Source organism: Equus quagga, chromosome 6, assembly GCF_021613505.1.
Source record: "Equus quagga isolate Etosha38 chromosome 6, UCLA_HA_Equagga_1.0, whole genome shotgun sequence".
NCBI lineage: Eukaryota > Metazoa > Chordata > Mammalia > Perissodactyla > Equidae > Equus > Equus quagga.
The window spans coordinates 112,435,539-112,454,272 of NC_060272.1; positions in this window are offsets into that span (position 1 = coordinate 112,435,539).

The following is an 18,734-nucleotide window of genomic DNA, read 5'->3' on the forward strand; positions in this document are numbered from 1 at the left end:
TTTAGAGTACAAAATTAATTTTTCCTCCAAAAGTTTTTTTTTCTAGTTGGAAACAAACTTTGTTTCCCAAAATATTTTGTATCTAAATGGAAACAGAGTTTTTAATGACTGGAAAATAATGTCTTTTTTCTCTCAGCTAGTCAGGGCTGCTATTGTCACCTTGGGAGTAACTAGTAGCAAAACTCTAGGTCTTATATAAGAGTTCCACATCAGATACCTGCGAACAATTCAGGTTTGGAAATAATAAAATTTTTGAAATTTTAATTCCAAAGAATAGGAATTTATGAAATTAAGAATATAATGAATTTTTATTTTCAAGAATGCATATTTAGAAATTATATTTAAAAAAATAACTACAATGTTATAAGAGGAATCTGTTGATTAATAGTCTTGAAATATGAGTTTTATATTTATATTATAGAAACTTGATTTTATAAAGGATTGAAATTCTTGTGCTATCAATTTTCAGATGGCTGTAGCTAAAATGAGGAAAGAAGAGCTCTCTTGTTAGCTAAGAAAATTCTTCTTCCACACTGGCCTCACTTCGTCTAATCCAGATTTGAGTTAAGAGATGAGGCTAAGAGTGTGCACTTTAGATTAAGACTTGGCAATGTTATTCAACTGTGCTCTGGGTTTATGGACTGGCAGATATTTCCACCATGGCTACAGAAACATGTAATGGATGGAGAGAGTAAGGGTGAGTGTGAAGAAGTAGGAGACTATATCTTGTGGGAATATGAATGACATGCTACGAAGCTAGGACTTTGCTCTGGAAGTTATTCAAGCTTTTTGAGCAGAATGATGTGATCTAACATCGCTGTCTGCGACAGTGTCACTCTATGTCTACTCACAGAGACATTTTTAAGATAATTCTCTCACCAGAAGAGCTTTGTTTTCCTTTTTAATAAGCATCACTGGCGAGGTTTCATTCTTTGTCATTTTCATAAGAAATACTGTCAAATTTTCAAGAGTAAAGGAGCTGTCACATTCAACCATGTCATTCTATAAATATCTGCTTTTGACAAGGAGGTATATAGGTAAAGAAAAGCACAGCTCTTATATTAGGCTAGGCAAACACACTAAGATATTATAATATTTAAATTGACAGTATAAGATACATTTGAGGTTTTACATTTAACATCAGTAAGAAAAATATTGCATACAGAAAAAAGAGGATAGCTTGATTTGTGAAAATGTGTTTCATAGGGACCTCTTTTGTTCAAATGATACAAGGAAATGCATGATCAGCCAACTATTCTTCAGGGACTTATTCAGTTGAAGGATACTCTGGATGTGTTGTATCTACTTCTTCTTTCTGTTCATACACACATTTAGCTATTCACTCACTTTATTTATTTCTACATTTGCAGTGAAAAGAAACACCATTCACATAAGTCCACTCATTCTACTTGTTTCCTTCTATGACTATAGAATCATGGGAGAGAAGTAAGAGTCCATTAAAATGAAGATCTGGTGGTTTGTTTTTCCATGTTCTCATGACTTTCTGTTATCCTGGAGAAAATGAGCATTGGCTTCATATGTTCCTGGGAATCAAGTATTTTCAAATGAAAAAGAAATGGGTATGTATTTTAAGCACTAGAAGCTTATAAATATCAGGGAAATTTTGAGTAAAACAAAAGAAAAAAACAATGCAGGATATCTGTGGTACATCTGTAATTGGCAAATAAAATAATTCTCTTATTTCAAAATAATCTTGTAGGCAGTACATGACTAAAAAAAGAAGTGTGTCAAACTTCAAATTTTTGCACCAATTCTCAGAATCCGATGTTAATTGTTCAATTGTATGTCAATGTTCTGACTAGTCCAATACAAAATTAAAGACAAAGGTCAGTATCTACTAATGTATTTCATAATTAGAAAACTATTTAAATGGTATTTATCTCTTGTACCTACAACCTTACAATCTAAAATGAAAAAAAATGTCAACGAACAAAATATGGCCACTACCATTACATCCAGATGTACAGTAAAATGTTCTAACTAGTTAGTGAGTTTCAAAAGTTGCTTGTCTAATTAGAAATTCATGAGATTAGAATTCAAACCAATTTGCTTTTAACTCTTGCTTACAAATTATGTAATCTCTTTCAGCATCACAGCAACATGCAACCGCCACAGTCTGACAACCAACAGACCGGTGGTGTGGTTCCCTGACTGGGAATAGAATCTGGGCCATGGTGGTTAGAGCACAGAATCTTAACCACTAGACCAGCAGGACTTTTCTCTGACACTCAAAATATTGTGCTTTCACAAATAAAGGGCCCACTGATGGCCATTCCCAGTCATTTTCTATTATACCTTTTTGTATTCTCAGAGTACACACCCATGGGGGAAGCATATTCCCAGGATACTATCCATTTTTGGTCAGACGTAGCATCTTATTTCTCACTGGAATAAAAACCAAGTAAACATAAAGATGAAATGCATGTTGTTCAGGATGAGCTACCTAAAGAGGTCGTGGCCACTCATGGTCCTCATTTTTCCTTTATATATGTATTTCACCTGTGCTGGCAGCAGCCTCAGAACTTTGGACTTTACTACATTTTACAAGGAGACTTGGTGTCTTCCTCATATAACCATGCTATGTGCATTAGTCAGTATTTGCTAACTGCTGTAGCAAGCAACCCCCAATCTCAATGGCTTAACATAATTAATGTTTTGGGGTTTCTTTTTCCTGTTTGCATCAGTGTGTGTCTGGAAGCTTTCTTTGAATTGGAGCCTCAGGGACCCAGGATGCTTCCATTTTATAATTTTTCCATCTTCATCACATGGCTTTCAAGATCTGTGTGGATAGGTTGATAGAACGTCAGGTATCAAGCAGGGCTTTCATGGATGGGCTTGGATGTGATATACACTATTTTGACCAACATACGTTTGTCCACAAATCCATCACATGACCTCAACATAACTACAAGGGAGGCTGATAAATGTAGTCTTCTTGTGTGCCAGGAGGAAAATCACGGAATTGGTGAAAACACAGCATTGTCTCTCCTAACTTAAGTTAGTGTGTGTGCTTGATGAAGTTTGAGAGTATGCATTTTTGATAATCACTGCATCTCCAGTGTCTAGAACATGGTTATAATATGGAAGCAATATTTTAGAACGAATAAATACCAGCTACAAGTAAAATAAAATATAAAGATAATCATGGAGCAACCAAGAAGAGCACATATTTTTGTGCCCAATAATACAATTACATAAACACTGGACTTAAAGAATGCCATCTCAAAAGCAATATTCATATATTATTGTCTATATTAAATAGATGAATGATAATCGATATATTATGTTCAAAGGAAAATGTTTGAAGTCATAAACAGTATTTTCGAGATGTATTACCTTTTAATGTCTTAAGCCTAAAAATGGCTTTCTCTTGCCAAAAGCCACTGGAAATCTAACCCTTGACTATGGCTCTATGACAGGTAATGGAGGATGACACAAAGAATGCCAGTAGGTACAAATGGGAAATACTATTGCCTGAGTGGCATGTGGCAGATACTTTGAAAATTTCTTAAATGCCTCCACTCCAAAGATCTGTGCAAATACACGTATCAGTAGATAGAGCTACAGTAAGAGAGCCAAGGAAGTGCCTGGAAAAAAAGAAAGAACTGTTGTGAAAAGCACAGCACAAGAGAAATCAGAGAACAAGGCAAGCATTTCTTAGAGTTGAGACGAAAAAGATCTTGTTCGGACCAAGAAAATAAAAGGTCCTCCTTGGCCAAAATTTCAAAAGTTAACATCAGAACCACATTAGAAGTAACGCAAATTTGCTGGAACACTGAGTAACTCCCATGAACCTACTTGTTAATAATTTGTCAAAGATGAATTATGTGAGGATTCCCTATACAAGCGAGCATGCTCATGAGTTCACAGATACGTGTGACTTCACTGAGCCCATATGGGGTCATCCTAGTAAAGAGTGTTTAGCTTCCTCTGAAGAAAGCATCTAAGTATAAATGTTAAACAATTAATGCCATTGTCTAGCCATTCAAAATAAAACCCAGAGATGAGGCTCTTTGAAGAAAAAAATGGGTCTTCTTGATCAACAATTATATAGTATTTCTGGAAATTACTTGCTAAAACAGAATTTTTAAAAAATTATCTGAATATTTACTCCAAAATAAAGAGACTCAACTAGATAATAGAAAATTTAACCTCTTCATATGAGTTTCACTAGGGTAATTTTTATGCAGGTTACTATGGGTTTGTAGGATATATTCTATAGGATTTCTCAAACACTTTCAGGTATTTATAATTAGCTGGAATGTTTGATTACTGCCTAATACTGTTGGTTTTCATTATAAAGTAAACCCTGAGTTCACTTTGGTTTTTTTGTTTTTTGTTTTTTTTTTTTAGGAAAATTAGCCCTGAGGTAGCATCTGCTGCCAATCCTCCTTTTTGCTGAGGGAGACTGGCCCTGAGCTAACATCTATGCCCATTCACCTCTACTTTATATGTGGGACACCTGCCACAGGAGAGCCTGACAATCAGTGCATAGGTCCATACCTGGGATCTGAACCGGAGAAACCCCAGGACACCGAAGAGGACATGCAAACCTAACCACTGTGCCACTCTGCCAGCCCCTCACTTTAAGTTTTTTTATGCCTCTAAACAAAAAATTTTGGATACTTATAAAATCTAGAATTCTTTATTTTTCATTGGAGGAAAAAAAACAAAACTGGACTGCTTCGATGCCAACGTTTGTGTGTGTGTATGTGTGTGTATGTGTATACATATACATCTATATGCTTATATATATTAATTTAGACAGGCTCAATAACACACATACATACTCGATGCACAAACCAGATTTAAAAGTGCATTGAGTTAGAATTGTTTTCTGTGGATTTTAGAGCAAATATTTTCAATCTGCAGAATCATTCACCAACAAAATATTTTTCCATGATTCCTAAAAAGGGTTTTTTGTTGTTGTTATAAATGTCTTAAAATTGTTCTAAACAAATTACCCAAGTGTCTTTCCTTATTTTAATGTCACTGATATTTGAGGACTGTCTTATCCCTCTTATTCTTATCATAACACTAATCACACTCGAATGGCTTACTTAAGTTAGGAACTGTGTTTTACTTTGCCTAACATCTTGCCTGGCACTAAACAAACATTTCCCAAATATTTATTGAATGAATGAACTTGTCATAATCACCTCAAACTAACTCCGAATTTTGTACATGCGATCTGTGTATGTCGACTTGATGTCACATACAGAGTATTACACGATATAATACCAAATCCAAAATGCTGCATATTTTTGTGTAAAAAAATAGCATGACTGAAGCTACAATGATTTTGAATTTTGCAGTAGATTTAGAGACATTTTGAAATAACTAAGATCAACCTCATAATTATTGTGAGTGTTATTTTAGGTTGCTACAATTTATCGGGTGCTTACCAAATGTCAGGCACCACTATGTTAAACATAAACATACGCAAACTCATTTCATGTTCACAGGAATTATAGAATATTAATAGACACAATGTGTTGTTCCCATTTAAGCATGAAATATCTAAAGTTACCCAATGAGTAAATGTCATAGTAGGGATTCAAACATTTCTATCTGTTTCAAAACCTCACACTCTTAACAGTGCCTGCTATCATCTTCCACGTTGAGTATTACACTCCAAATGTGTTTTTATTTTTCCTGACACAAAATAAATTGAAATGTTCTTAGTGAGTCATTCATTCAAGTACCATCAGTTGCCCTTTTCCTGATAATAGCATGATTCAGAACTTTTAATAATGATTATAATTAAGCAATGATATCATGCCCCTCTGTTTATGAGACAATAATCCAATTCCTAAATGGCTAAACTAAGAAGGCCAAAGGCAGAGCAGTTTATCACAGCTCAAGAATCAGATTACTGCTGAGCAAAACAGAGAGCCTTGATATTATTACTATATAATGCATGTTTGAGGGTTAATAGCCCTCCATCCAACATTTTTTTTTTAATGTTATATTGGCAAGGTTAAAAGCAGAGAGGCAGGATGCTGGTTCTATTGGATATGTCTGCTAAAGGCTCTCTGAATGATGAAGAAAATTAATTTTCTCAAATAGAGCACTTGACTTGGAGTCAAGATAACTCAAACCTTTCTTATCTGATATGCGTCTTAAGTCATTTAACTTCACTGAAATTCAGTTTCCATGTTTTAAAGTAACAGACTCCTTGTTCTAATATCCAATGACTGAATATACCAGAAAAAATCTTTGAAATCATATGTAATGAGGGAAAGAAAATGTATATATTTACTGATCAGCTTCAGTTTTCCTTTATATATGAACACATAACATATCCTACTACACTGGTATATAGCACATGTTAGGAAAGACCAATTTCCATTTTCTACCCTAAAAAGGTACAACATAATGCCTCCCACTTCCTGCCTCCTACACAGTCAATTTAAAAAGGGCTTCTCTACATAGGTTTCTTTCGAAGCGCCTGTCACACAGAAGCTGATGGGTATGTCATAGCTTCAAAAAAGATTAGAGTAAAGGCATTCTCCCATATTTTAATCACAGGTTTATGGATTTATATTAAAATCATCCCAACTTCCATAAACATCTAAAACCTTCAGGACTGACTATAGATGATTGAAATATGTCATTAGCAAGAATGTCTATACTTTAATTCCACATATCTGAAACCTGTCTTTAAAACTGGAGTTCAATTTCAGATACGTATACAGTGAATCAATAAGTAAAATATTCTGCTTAAAACATATTTTAAGGGATTATTTGCATAGCCATAACAACAAATATACTGCTTTGGAGGAAAGTACAATAATTTTGTATAATAGGATGAGTATGGCTTTTAGAATAAATGGCATAAACCACAGAGAGCAAATATGGTCACTGCCGTAAAATGACAAGTTCCGCTTTTTTAGAAAGTACTACAAAATACTGAAGGGTTGTTTTGAGATTCCATTTCAGCCTGAAAGTCAATTAAATAATTTGATGTCTAAAAATAAAAATCACTTTCTTTCAGACTAATAGCTAGTATAATAAGTGAAACATGGTTTGGTTGATTTTTATCAGTTAAGTGACTATTTTGCAACTGTATAGATGTAAAAGCTATAAATATAGATTAAAAATTTATAACTTTTATTGCTTACATATGTTAAAGAGAAAATGATCCATTGACTTGTTGAAGAACAGTAAGGCAGACTTTATTGAAGACAGGAGAGGCAATGAAGTTTTGCCTTGGGGAAGAAAGATTGGCTCAACTCTGAATATAAGAAGGAAAGTGGGAATTTAAAGCCAACGAGCAGGATGGGGATCATTGATTGGAAAATTACTAACAGGAATCATCTGGGTAAAAAGGGGATTTTTGTCTAAACTGACCCAACTGGATTCTTGCCGAAGCAGGTCAAGGTGATTAGATATCACCTGGGGGTGCTGAACAATGAGGAACCTGATATTCTAGGGTGGTCAGATATTGAGAATGGGGAATTCTGGCTAAACTGACTTAGCAGATTCTTGTAAAATTGGACAATGTGGACATGAAGATAGAAGTCCAAAAATCAAGGTCTAGTTGAAAAAGAGCTCAGAAGAGCCTGATGAGAGTTTGGTCAAGGAGAGGATCTTTGTCACATGGTTTATGAAAAAAAATGGCTTTTTAAATCTCTGATTCTCAGCCAAGTGTCACTATCAAAGTGCCATCTACTACCGCCACCCAGACTTTGTCCGCATCTTCTTGTATACACATCCACATTTTTATAATGACATGTATGTCCCTTTTAGGATCTAAGCTAAGAGTTGGGAAACTATGCCATGTGGACCAAATTCCACCAGTTTTTATAAATAAAGGTTTATTGGAATGCATCCATGCCCATTTGGTTGTGTTTTGCCGATGGCAGCTTTCTTGCTATAACGACAGTGTTAAATCATTGTGATAGAGACACTATGTCCCACAAAATCTAAAATACCTACTCTGGCTATTTACAAAAAAGTTAGCTAACCTCTGTTCTACGTCAAAACTTCCATTTCAATTTAATTTTTCTTTTGTCTCCTTCATATATTTTAAAATCCTATCAAAATGGACCACTTTTTGGAGTCTAAAATTATTCCATTTCCTTTTATTTCTGCATTTTTGCATACACAAATAGCCTTTATGTCAATGAACCTCTTCCCTTTGTCAAGATCAGAAACCATACTCATTATAAGGGCTAACTTGAATTCCACCCAAAGTCTTACATCCCTCCAGAGAAACTGAGCTCTCATTTTTCTGAACCCCTTTGGCATTTACTTTTGTAAATTATAACACTTGCTATGTGCTCCTAGGTGTTAGAATTATTTGTGCATATGCTTCATGTCCCTCATAAACCCATTAGATCTTTGAGAGTCATTGCTAGGAATTACTAATCTAGTTATCCTCATCAGACCCTAGCACATAGCACACAAAAACTTTTAGAGCTGATAGATACTTTAGAGTTCATAGTATTTCAGGATAGAAGGAGTTTAAGAAATGCAAGTAGATTGCATGATACATAAAACAATAGAAGGAAATAAAGAGGAAAGAGGAATGTAAGATAGGGAAAGCATCTGTCTATTTACCGTGTGATTTGAGTGGAATCAAAAGACACTGTCTGCCTCAATGTAACTAACACTTACCAGTGCCTTTCATGGTGGCCAAAACATCTACCATGAGAAATATTGTTTTTAAATGTATCAGATTATTTTATTGATTATTTAGAGTGTTTTTATTGCAAAAAAGAAAGTGAAATGTTTACCCTAGGAAATATTGCTGTAAAAAAGTCACTTAAGAATTAAATTATAACAACCACCTAACAACAAAGATAGGGGTTAATTCTGTGAGAAAGCTTAGTCTGACAAAAAGTACAGTGGACATTAAAATGTATTTATCTCTTTGTCAAGCAAGAGAACACACACAATATTGCTTTTGGAAGATGTCAATAAAAAATGTACATTTCATTCCACAAGGCCGCACTTGAACAACAGGGCAGAACTTATATTATTTTCAATTAATTGGCTATTTCCACTCAGAGAGCCTAACTGTGAGAAAATGAATGACAGACTTTTTAATAGACTTTATTTTTTTAGAGAATTTTTAGGTTTACAGAAAAATCGAGCAGAAAGAACAGAGAGTTCCCACATACCACACTCTACTCCCTGCAACCCCACACAGTTTCACCAATTATTAATTTCTTGCATTAGTGTACTACATATGTTACAATTAATGAACCAATATTGATGCATTATTAACTAATACCGTAGTTTACAGTATAATACACGTTTTGTGTTGTGTTGTACAGTTCCATGCATTTTAAAAAATATGTAATGTCACGTATCTATCGTTACAGTATAATAAAAAAGTTTCACAGTAGTAAAATCCCCTGTGCTCTGCCTATTCATCTTTCTTTCTCCCCAAATTCCAGGAGCCACAGCATTTTTTACTGTCTCTAAAGCTTTGCCTTTTCCAGAATATCATAGAGCTGGAATCATGCTTTTTCAGACTAATTTCTTTCATTTAGCAATATGCATTTAAGGTTCCTCCGTGTTTTTCATGCCTTGACAGTTCATTTTCTTCTTATTGGTGAATAAGCTTCCATTGTGTGGATGTACCACAGTTCGTTTATCCATAAATCTATCGATAAATTTTTGCAAAAGGTATAAGGCCTATGAGTAGATTCAATTTTCTTTTTGCATGTGGATGTTAAGTTGTTCAAGAACCATTTGTTGAAAGATTATCTTTCTCTGTTGAATTGCCTTTGCTCCTTTCTCAAAGATGAGTTGAGCATATTTGTGTGGCTCTATTAGTGGGCTCCACTGTGTTCCATTGATCCGGTGGTCTATTCTTTCACCAATATCACGCTGTTTTGATTCCTGTAGCTTTATAATAAGTCTTTAAGTCAGATGATGCCAATCTTCTAATTTTGTTCTTCAAAATTGTATTCGTTATTCTGGGTTTTTCCCCTTCCACATAAACATTAGAATTAATTTGTCAATATTCACAAAATAACTTGCTAAGAGTTTGATAATAATTTCATTGAATATATAGATCAAGTTGGGAAGATGACATATAAGAATATTGAGTCAATTCATAAGTATGGACTATCTCTGTATTTATTTAGTTCTTCTTTGATTTTGTTCATTAGAGTTGTTGTTTTCTTCATATAGATCTTTACATGTTTTGTTAGATTTATACCAAAGTTTTCAATTTCTTTTGGTGCTAGCTGTGTCGTATTTTTAATTACAAATTCCAATTGTTTATTGCTGATATATAGGAAAACAATTGACTTTTTAAAAAATATTTTTGTTTGTTTGTTTGTTTCAGTGAGGGAGAATCACCCTGAGCTAATCTATGCCAATCTTCCTCTATTTTGCACATGGAATTCCTCCACAGCATGGCTGATGAGTTGGGTAGGTAGGTCCACACCCAGGATCTGAACGGCGAACCCCAGGCCACCAAAGCAGAGCATGTGGAACTTTAAACACTTGACCACAGGGCCAGCCCCAAAAGCAATTGACTTTCGTATATTAACCTTGTAACTTTACTACAACCACTTATTAGTTTCAGGAGTTTTTCTGGTTTTGATTCTTAGGCATTTTCTACATCGACAATCATGTAGTATGTGAACAAAGACAGTTTTGTTTCTCACTTCCCTATCTGTATATCTTTTCTTGTATTTTATTTTCTTGTTTTATTGCATTAGCTAACATCTTGCCTTGTTCCTGATTTTCAGGGAAAAAGTTGGGCGCTTTTGATAGTTAGAATAAAAACTGTAAAGATTTTGAACATGGTCCAGACAGGACAGTTCTGTATTTGGGGTTTAGTGGATGAAGAAATAGTGAAGTCAGGAGCTGAAATTCACATTATAAAAGCAATTGATGAATCTTGGTAAGCGTAGTAGAGAGTAGATATCAAAGGACTAAGTCGACTTCTCAGTTTTTTTTTTCCTGTCTACAAAAGATGTTTTTTTTTTAATTTTTAATTTTTTAATTGCAGTAACATTGGATTATAACATTATATAGTTTTCAGATGTACATCATAATATATTTCAAATTCTGTGTAGATTACATCCTGTTCACCACCCAAAAAGTAATTATAGTCCATCCCCTCACATTGAGCCTACTCACCCCTTTTGCCCTCCCCCACCTTCCCCTATGGTAACCACCAATCCAATCTCCATTGCTATGTGTTTGTCGTTGTTTTTATCTTCTACTTATGAGTGAGATCATACAGTATTTGACTTTCTCCCTCTGACTTATTTCACTCAGCATAATACCCTCAAGGACCATCCATGTAGTCACAAATGGCCAGATTTCATTTCTTATGGCTGAGTAGTATTCTATTGTGTATAAATACCACATCTTCTTTATCCGTTCATCCGTTGATGGGCACCTAGGTTGCTTCCATGTCTTGGCTATTATGTATAATGCTGCAGTGAACATAGGGGTGCATGTATCTTTATGCCTTTGCATTTTCAAGTTCTTTGGATAAATACCCAGCAGTGGAATAGCTGGATCATATGGCAGATCTATTCTTAATTTTCTGAGGATACTCCATACTGCTTTTCATAGTGGCTGCACCAGTTTGCACTGCCACCAGCAATGTACAAAGATTCCTTTCTCTCCACATCCTCGCCAACATTTGTTGTTTCCTGTCTTGTTAATTATAGCCATTCTGACCAGAGTGAGGTGATACCTCATTGCAGTTTTGATTTGCATTTCCCTGGTAGCTAATGATGTTGAGCATCTTTTCATATGCCTGTTGGCCATCTGTATATCTTCTATATCTTCTTTGGAGAAATCTCTTTTCAGATCTTTTGCCCATATTTTAATTGGGTTGTTGGTTTTTTTGTTGTTGAGCTGTATGAGTTTTTTGTATATTTTGGATATTAACCCCTTATCTGATATACGGTTTGCAAATATCTTCTCCCAATTGTTAGGTTGTCTTTTTCTTTTGCTGATGGTTTCCTTTGCTGTGCAGAAGACTTTTAGTTTGATGTAGTCTCATTTGTTCATTTTTTCTTTTGTTTCCCTTGCCTGGTCAGACACGGTACTTGAAAATATGCTGCTAAGACTGATGTCAAAGAGTGTACTGCCTATGTTTTCTTCTAGAACTTTCATGGTTTTGGGTCTTACATTCAAGTCTTTAATCCATTTTGAGTTGATTTTTGTGCATGGTGTAAGGTAATGGTCTACTTTCATTCTTTTGCATGTGTCAGCCAGTTTCTTATTGAGGCCAGAATGCCCTCTCATCTCATTTTCACTATTGGTTTGAGATCGGTCAAAACTTCTCAAAACATAGAAAACAAATATCAGTCAGTCATGTTCTCTGAGCACCTTAGAATGAATCTCAAGAATTTATTTTAGCTCATCGATCAGTCATCGTGTAAGTAGTCAGGAATATTTATTTATCACCTAATATATTCCAGTCCCTGTAGCTAGGGCTAGAGATAAAGATAAATCCATTGTCAAAATAGCTTGATATGAGAAGGGGTCCTCACTCTACATTACTGTAATGTCAACAAAGCTATTTTAAAACATTTGACTTAGAATTTAGTTTGTTTGTCATGGTTTGATAGAGAACCTGATCAGGATGTATTTGACTTCAGAGGGAAAAAAAATCATGGATCAATGATTAGGTAGTTAGTCTCCTATCGCTGCTGTAAAAAATTTCCACTTCATTGGCTTAAAACAACGTTAATTTATTACCTTACAGTTCTCTAGGTCAGAAGCCTGACACAAGTTTTTCTAGGATAAAATTAGGGGGTAAGACTGTGGTCTTTATTAGAGGCTCTAGGGGAGAATTAATTTCCTTGTGGTTGTTGAACTGTGTTTTCTTCATGATTGTCAGCTGATGGCCATTCTCCGTTTCTAAAGGTCATCTGCATTTCTTGGCTCATGGTTTCTTCTCTCTGCCTTCAAAGCCAGTAATGGTGTGTTGAGTCCTTCTCATGGATCACATCTCTGATCTACTCTTCCTCTTCCCTCTTCCGTTTGTACTATTCATTTGATTAAATTAGCCTTACCCAGATATTCTGGAATAATCTCCCCATTTCAAGATCCTTGATCTTAATCACTAAAGTCTCTTTTTTCGGGGCCTGCTCCGTGGCCGAGTGGTCGAGTTCCCGCACTCCGCTGTGGCGGCCCAGCGTTCGGATCCTGGGCGCGGACATGGCACTGCTCGTCAGGCCACGTTGAGGCAGCGTCCTACATCCCACAACTAGAAGGACCTGCAACTAAGATATACAACTGTGTACAGGGGGTTTTTGGGGAGATAAAGCAGAAAAAAAAAAAAGATTGGCAACAGTTGTTAGCACAGGTGCCAATCTTAGAAAAAAAATAAATAAAGTCTCTTTTTTCATGTAAGGTGATATATTCATATATTCCAGGGATCAAGACACAGACATCTTTGGGGGAGGGGGGGCACATTACTTTGCCTGCCACACAAGGTATTGAGGAGGATAGAATTAAAGTCAAGCAGGAAAATACATAAGTGAAATTCAAGGAAAATCACCCACATTTTTGGATAACAAAGATTTTGTGGCCTAAAGAAAGTAAATAATTTAGCTTAATTGTCAGCCTTTAATCCATTTTTTTCCAAGTCCAAAGAACGTGATTTCCTTAACATATCATTCTTTCCAGTTTCTTTTTCAAGTATTCATATATATGATACAATTATTCTCTTAAATTTTTTTGGAATATAAGATATTATGTAGATTTTTAGTGTTTAGAAATTTTTTTCCAAATCTTTGAAAGACAGTTGTTTCAATGAATTATCTGGAGTGCCTATAACATATGAATTTTTTTATATGAACACCTATCACTATGGTAAATATTATTAGAAAAGCAAAGACTGAAATGTAAATAGGCACAATTTCTAGGATATTCATGTTTCAGTTGAATTAAGGTATCATAATTTTTACTTTCGTTCCTATAATACTTTGTTATCATTGATTCATTTAAGATTATATGCAATATTTAGGTTATTATGGTCTGATTCTTCTCCAGAACTGTTACATGCTGCTGGAAGGCAAGTTTATATTTTCTTTCTTTATGCGCTTGGCATATAGTAAGCACTCATTTTGCTTACTTGAGTTAAATTTACAGTCACTGCAAAGGCAATATTTTTCTTTGCTTAGGTTTTAATTAGTTTCCACTGAAACTATTATATTAGCCCAGCTAAACACCTATTAGTGTGTTTCATATAAAATAGAATAACCTCGAGGAGTCAGTTTCACTTTCATTTAACCAGCTTTATTACTTTCTAGTGTGGAGTGGAGCTGCTTTGGGATAAAAAGGAGCCCATTGGATTGCAGTCTTTTGATTGCCAAGTATTTTAACAAACTAAAAGAATGTCATAAATATGTGCAGAAGTATGTGTGATAAAATTGTCCCACACATTTAAAAAACTTTTATTTTTAATCTACTAAATTCAGACATTGTTATTTCTAATAGAAATAGAAATTTGATAACAAACATAATCCAGTGTATACTGTTGGAGCTTCCACTGATAACTCCCTTCAATCAATTTCAACTAAAACTCCAAGCAGAAAAATAGCATACACTTGCTTAGTAAATCACGTGTCTACCAGTTTAATAAAAATATGTAAGATTTCTTACAACAAGGAAGTGGCAGTCCACTGCCTACTCCTACTCCGTTAAAATTCCGTTTTTTAAATGGGCCTCCTATCAACAGCACTAGTGAGTGTGCTTTTGGGCCTTCTTGGGAATTCTCTTGCTGTTATTTTTGGCAATGAGAATGTGGATTCTGCCTCCATACTGACTTAGAGGTCTTTTGCTAGGTGTGCTGCTTCCACTTTGAGTTATCAGATACGCTGTCTTGCCTGAACTAATTAGGAATTTTTCAGTTGCAAACAAGCAAAATTTGACTTCGACTAGTTCTTGAAAAGAGGAATTTCCTATGAGAGAAATGGCTTGTCTTCTAGAAACAAACTGATGAAACGAAAGCTGGCATCAAGAGCAAATGCAACTAAGGACTAAGGATTCTAGATTCTAACGTCCTTGGCTCACCTCTGCTCCTAAGTATGCTCAGTCCTCCTCTTTCTTCCCCTCTCCTCCTTTTCCTTCCTGTTACCTTCCTTCCCTTCCTTTCCCTTTTTGTTCCCTCCCCTTCCTGCCTTCCTCTTTCTCTCCAGACATAAATTTTGCTCTTCTGTGGTAAACATAATACTCTACACTTAGGATTAGTTCCACCAAATACCATCACCAACTAGAACATTGATATCCATTTTTCTACGTACAGGAAATAAATTGGTATTTAAAAATATTTTTGCTCATGGATAGGTTAGGCCTGAGTCAGCAAACATGTTCTGTAAAAGGCCAGATAGTAAATGTTTTAGTCTTTTCAGGCTATGTTGTGACTATTCAACTCAGTGATTATAGTGAAAAAGCAGTCATAGATAATACATAAATCAATGAGTGTGGCTGTGTTCCAACACAATCTATTTACATAAACAGGGAAGGCCTGGGTTCAACCTACAGGCCATAGTTTGCCAGTTCCTGGGCTAGGCTAAACCATTTACATCGTCTTTCCTAGTGTTCTTCATTCACCACGGACTCAGGTATTTTATGTTGCTCATCAAGGTTACTTGAGGCCGATTATGGTTAGGAATTAGTCTGACTTGCTCAGATACCCCTAGCCCATCAAATTTACCTGGACTATATACCACTTTAGACGTCACTTTGGTTTTTATACCAAGTCTTCTCAATCAACAGAGAGACAATAAATAGAAGACATTTAAAGTGCTATGGATTCATTTCTCTACTTTGGTGTATGATGTCAAACCCTGTGATAGCTCAATTACTGTCTTAGCTGTTGTACAATTCTCATGTCTTCTCCACTTTCCTAGAAAGAAATAAAGCAGCATTTGATCTGAATTAAAAGCTTGATCTAGATTAAAACTCATTTCTCCTGCTCAGATATTTCTACCTGCTGGGTGATGCTTTTTGCAGACAAACCTTTCTCTTGACCTCAGAAATGACTGACAGCCTGCCTTTCTCCAACATGGAAGACCTATCCAGTCCATAATTCCTTGCTGCTTTCCAGACTGCCACCTAAATATGGTCTCCAACCTTCAGTTTAGGAGATTCACTAGTTTGCTGATTTGTTCACTGTTCTCATCTAATATCTTCTACTTCTAGGCCATCTGTGATAGCTAATTTTATGGGTCACCTTGACTGGATCATGAGATCCTGAGAAATCTGGTTAAACATTATTTCTGGGTGTGTCTGTGAGAGTATTTCTGGAAGACATAAACATTTGAATAAGTAGATAGAGTAAAGCGGATGGCCCTCCCTATGGTGAGTGAACAAGATCTAGTCAGTTGTGCACTGAAGAGAACAAGAAGGTGGAGGAAGGGTGGGTTTGCTCACTCTCTTCCTCACCACTTGAACTGGGACATCAAACTCCTGTCCTCAGCTCTCCTGGTTCTCAGGCCTTTGGACTCAGACTGGAATCTTTAAACTACACCACTGACTTTCCTGTATCTCCAGCTTGCAGAAGGCACATTGTGAAATTTCTCAGCCTCCATAATTGTGTGAGCCAATATCATATATATATGTGTATATATATGCACGCATCTCCCCAGTTGGTTCTCTCTGGAGAATCCTGACTAATACATCATTCCTAGAAACTCAGACTACCTAGTAACCTTATATATTTGTCTGTTTTTGATTCTTCTTCCTGCTCTACTTTGTACCATTGACAGTTATTGATATATGGAATTTTATACTCTGAAAATAACCAGTGGTCAGGTGAACACTGAACAGACATTGAAATACATGGTAATTCCTAACCTTCTTCTCTGGCTCAAATTCTGCAAAGCAGATTTAAAGAGGCGATGTATGATGCCTACAACTCTTACTGCCCTTTTCTGAGGGAAATCAATACATTTCCAAACTGCTGCTGAGAAAGCAATCCTAGGCAGAAATTACCTCGTCACTACCAAGTGAGATTGGCAACATCTTTAGGGCTGGGTTAGCGTCTGACCCAATGAAGCCAAAATATACGTTGAGTGACCATCAGCTTTAAATGAAAGCTCTGCCTCAATAAGAGAGAGAGTAGTTGGGATCAGTTGACTCTCCCTTGGAATTTAAATTAGAGATATGCCTAGAGGATCATTCAGTTATTAGTAGGGACAGAGTAGAAGATTCAAAGAAAAGCGGATAGAGAAATTTGTTACATCACATTAATGTAGTGCACTAAAGCAAAGACTCAAGAACTCCTGCTGTGATTAGCGGACCCTCAGAGTGCAGCCACCCAAACTGCCTTGGATCCTGAACTCTCTTCAACGCCATAGCTATGTTTCCATTTTGGTGAGGCCTGAGTCTCTGGCCATCTCTGGGTCTTGTGAATTTCTAGTTTCTTTTATTGTCAAATACTGCCTGATAGTAACCTCATTATTAGAGATAGTCTAAAATGAGTCTCTCATTCATGTATCCTAAAGAGAATAACTAACACATATCTACTAAACACAAATAAACAAACAAATTAAAAAAGTGGAGAAAAACATTTTAGTTCATGTGTAACCAAACAAAATGGGAAGAGAATATAACATTGTTAAAACAAAAGGCTTAGTAATTCTTACGCTATTTTCTTCCTATGTACTGATATTTGTACCATAAATAGAGAGATTTGAACAAAGTTAATAATGTTACATTAGAGCTACATAATGTTTGGAACATTCTGCCCTTATGAGACTAATCAAAAAGTGTTATTAGGAATGAACAGAACAGTGAGGGTAATTAGCTGAGAATTACCTTTAATAGATATTAATTTCATTTAGATCTGTTAAGTGTGGGTAATTGGGTGGGGGCTGTGGCTGATAATAGAAAACATGAATAAGTTGGATTAAGCAAAAGATTTACTTTCACTGAACAAAAGAGATTGAATTTTAATGAAAAGTGAAAGAGTAGCTAATTCCATGGAAAGCTGACACAATCCTTTTAATACATCCTGTCATTCTATATGGAAAGTTCATAAAGACGTGTAGAAGCTTTAAATTAACTTGATTGAAGTATGAAAGCTCTATATCTTTAAAAATGACTATCTGTGTTGTGTTGACAGGAAAATAAAATTTATTCTTGGGGTACCAAAATAAAGCATTTGTTTTACAATTAGTTTGTTTCATTTCAAGCTATGATGCATAATGGATGTAATGAGCTTATCTAGAAATATTTGTTAACTTTCAAATAGTTATTCATCAGTAGTCTGGCTTTTATACTGATATGGAAGAGTATTTTCTCTAGTTACCTTATTTGAGATCACAGTGCTGAGCAAAACTTTCTAACAACTTCGTCAACGTTTTCCATGTGTCCGTTATTAACATTTTATTTGTTAATTTGATTTCAGCAATCAAATTATATTGATTAAATCACAACGGTGTTCACTGTGTGTTCACGATTTATTTATTCAGTGCTCACTTAGTACTAGGCACTTTTCCTATTTTGTCAATAAAAATGGTAGCTGTTTTTAATTAAATTATTCATATGTAGTGTTTTGAGCTACTCCATTTAGTAATCTCATTTAATCCTTATAACAATCATATACAAAGAAGTCATCAGTGTTTAGGAAAATGATTGAAGAAGAGAATTTAGGTGATACAAACAAACTTTATTTCATGAAGCAACAGTCTCGATTTTTGGAGAACTGCAAAATGGGATGGAAGGCAAGAAACTTTTATAAGATAAAGAATAAAAAACAAGGAAGAGAC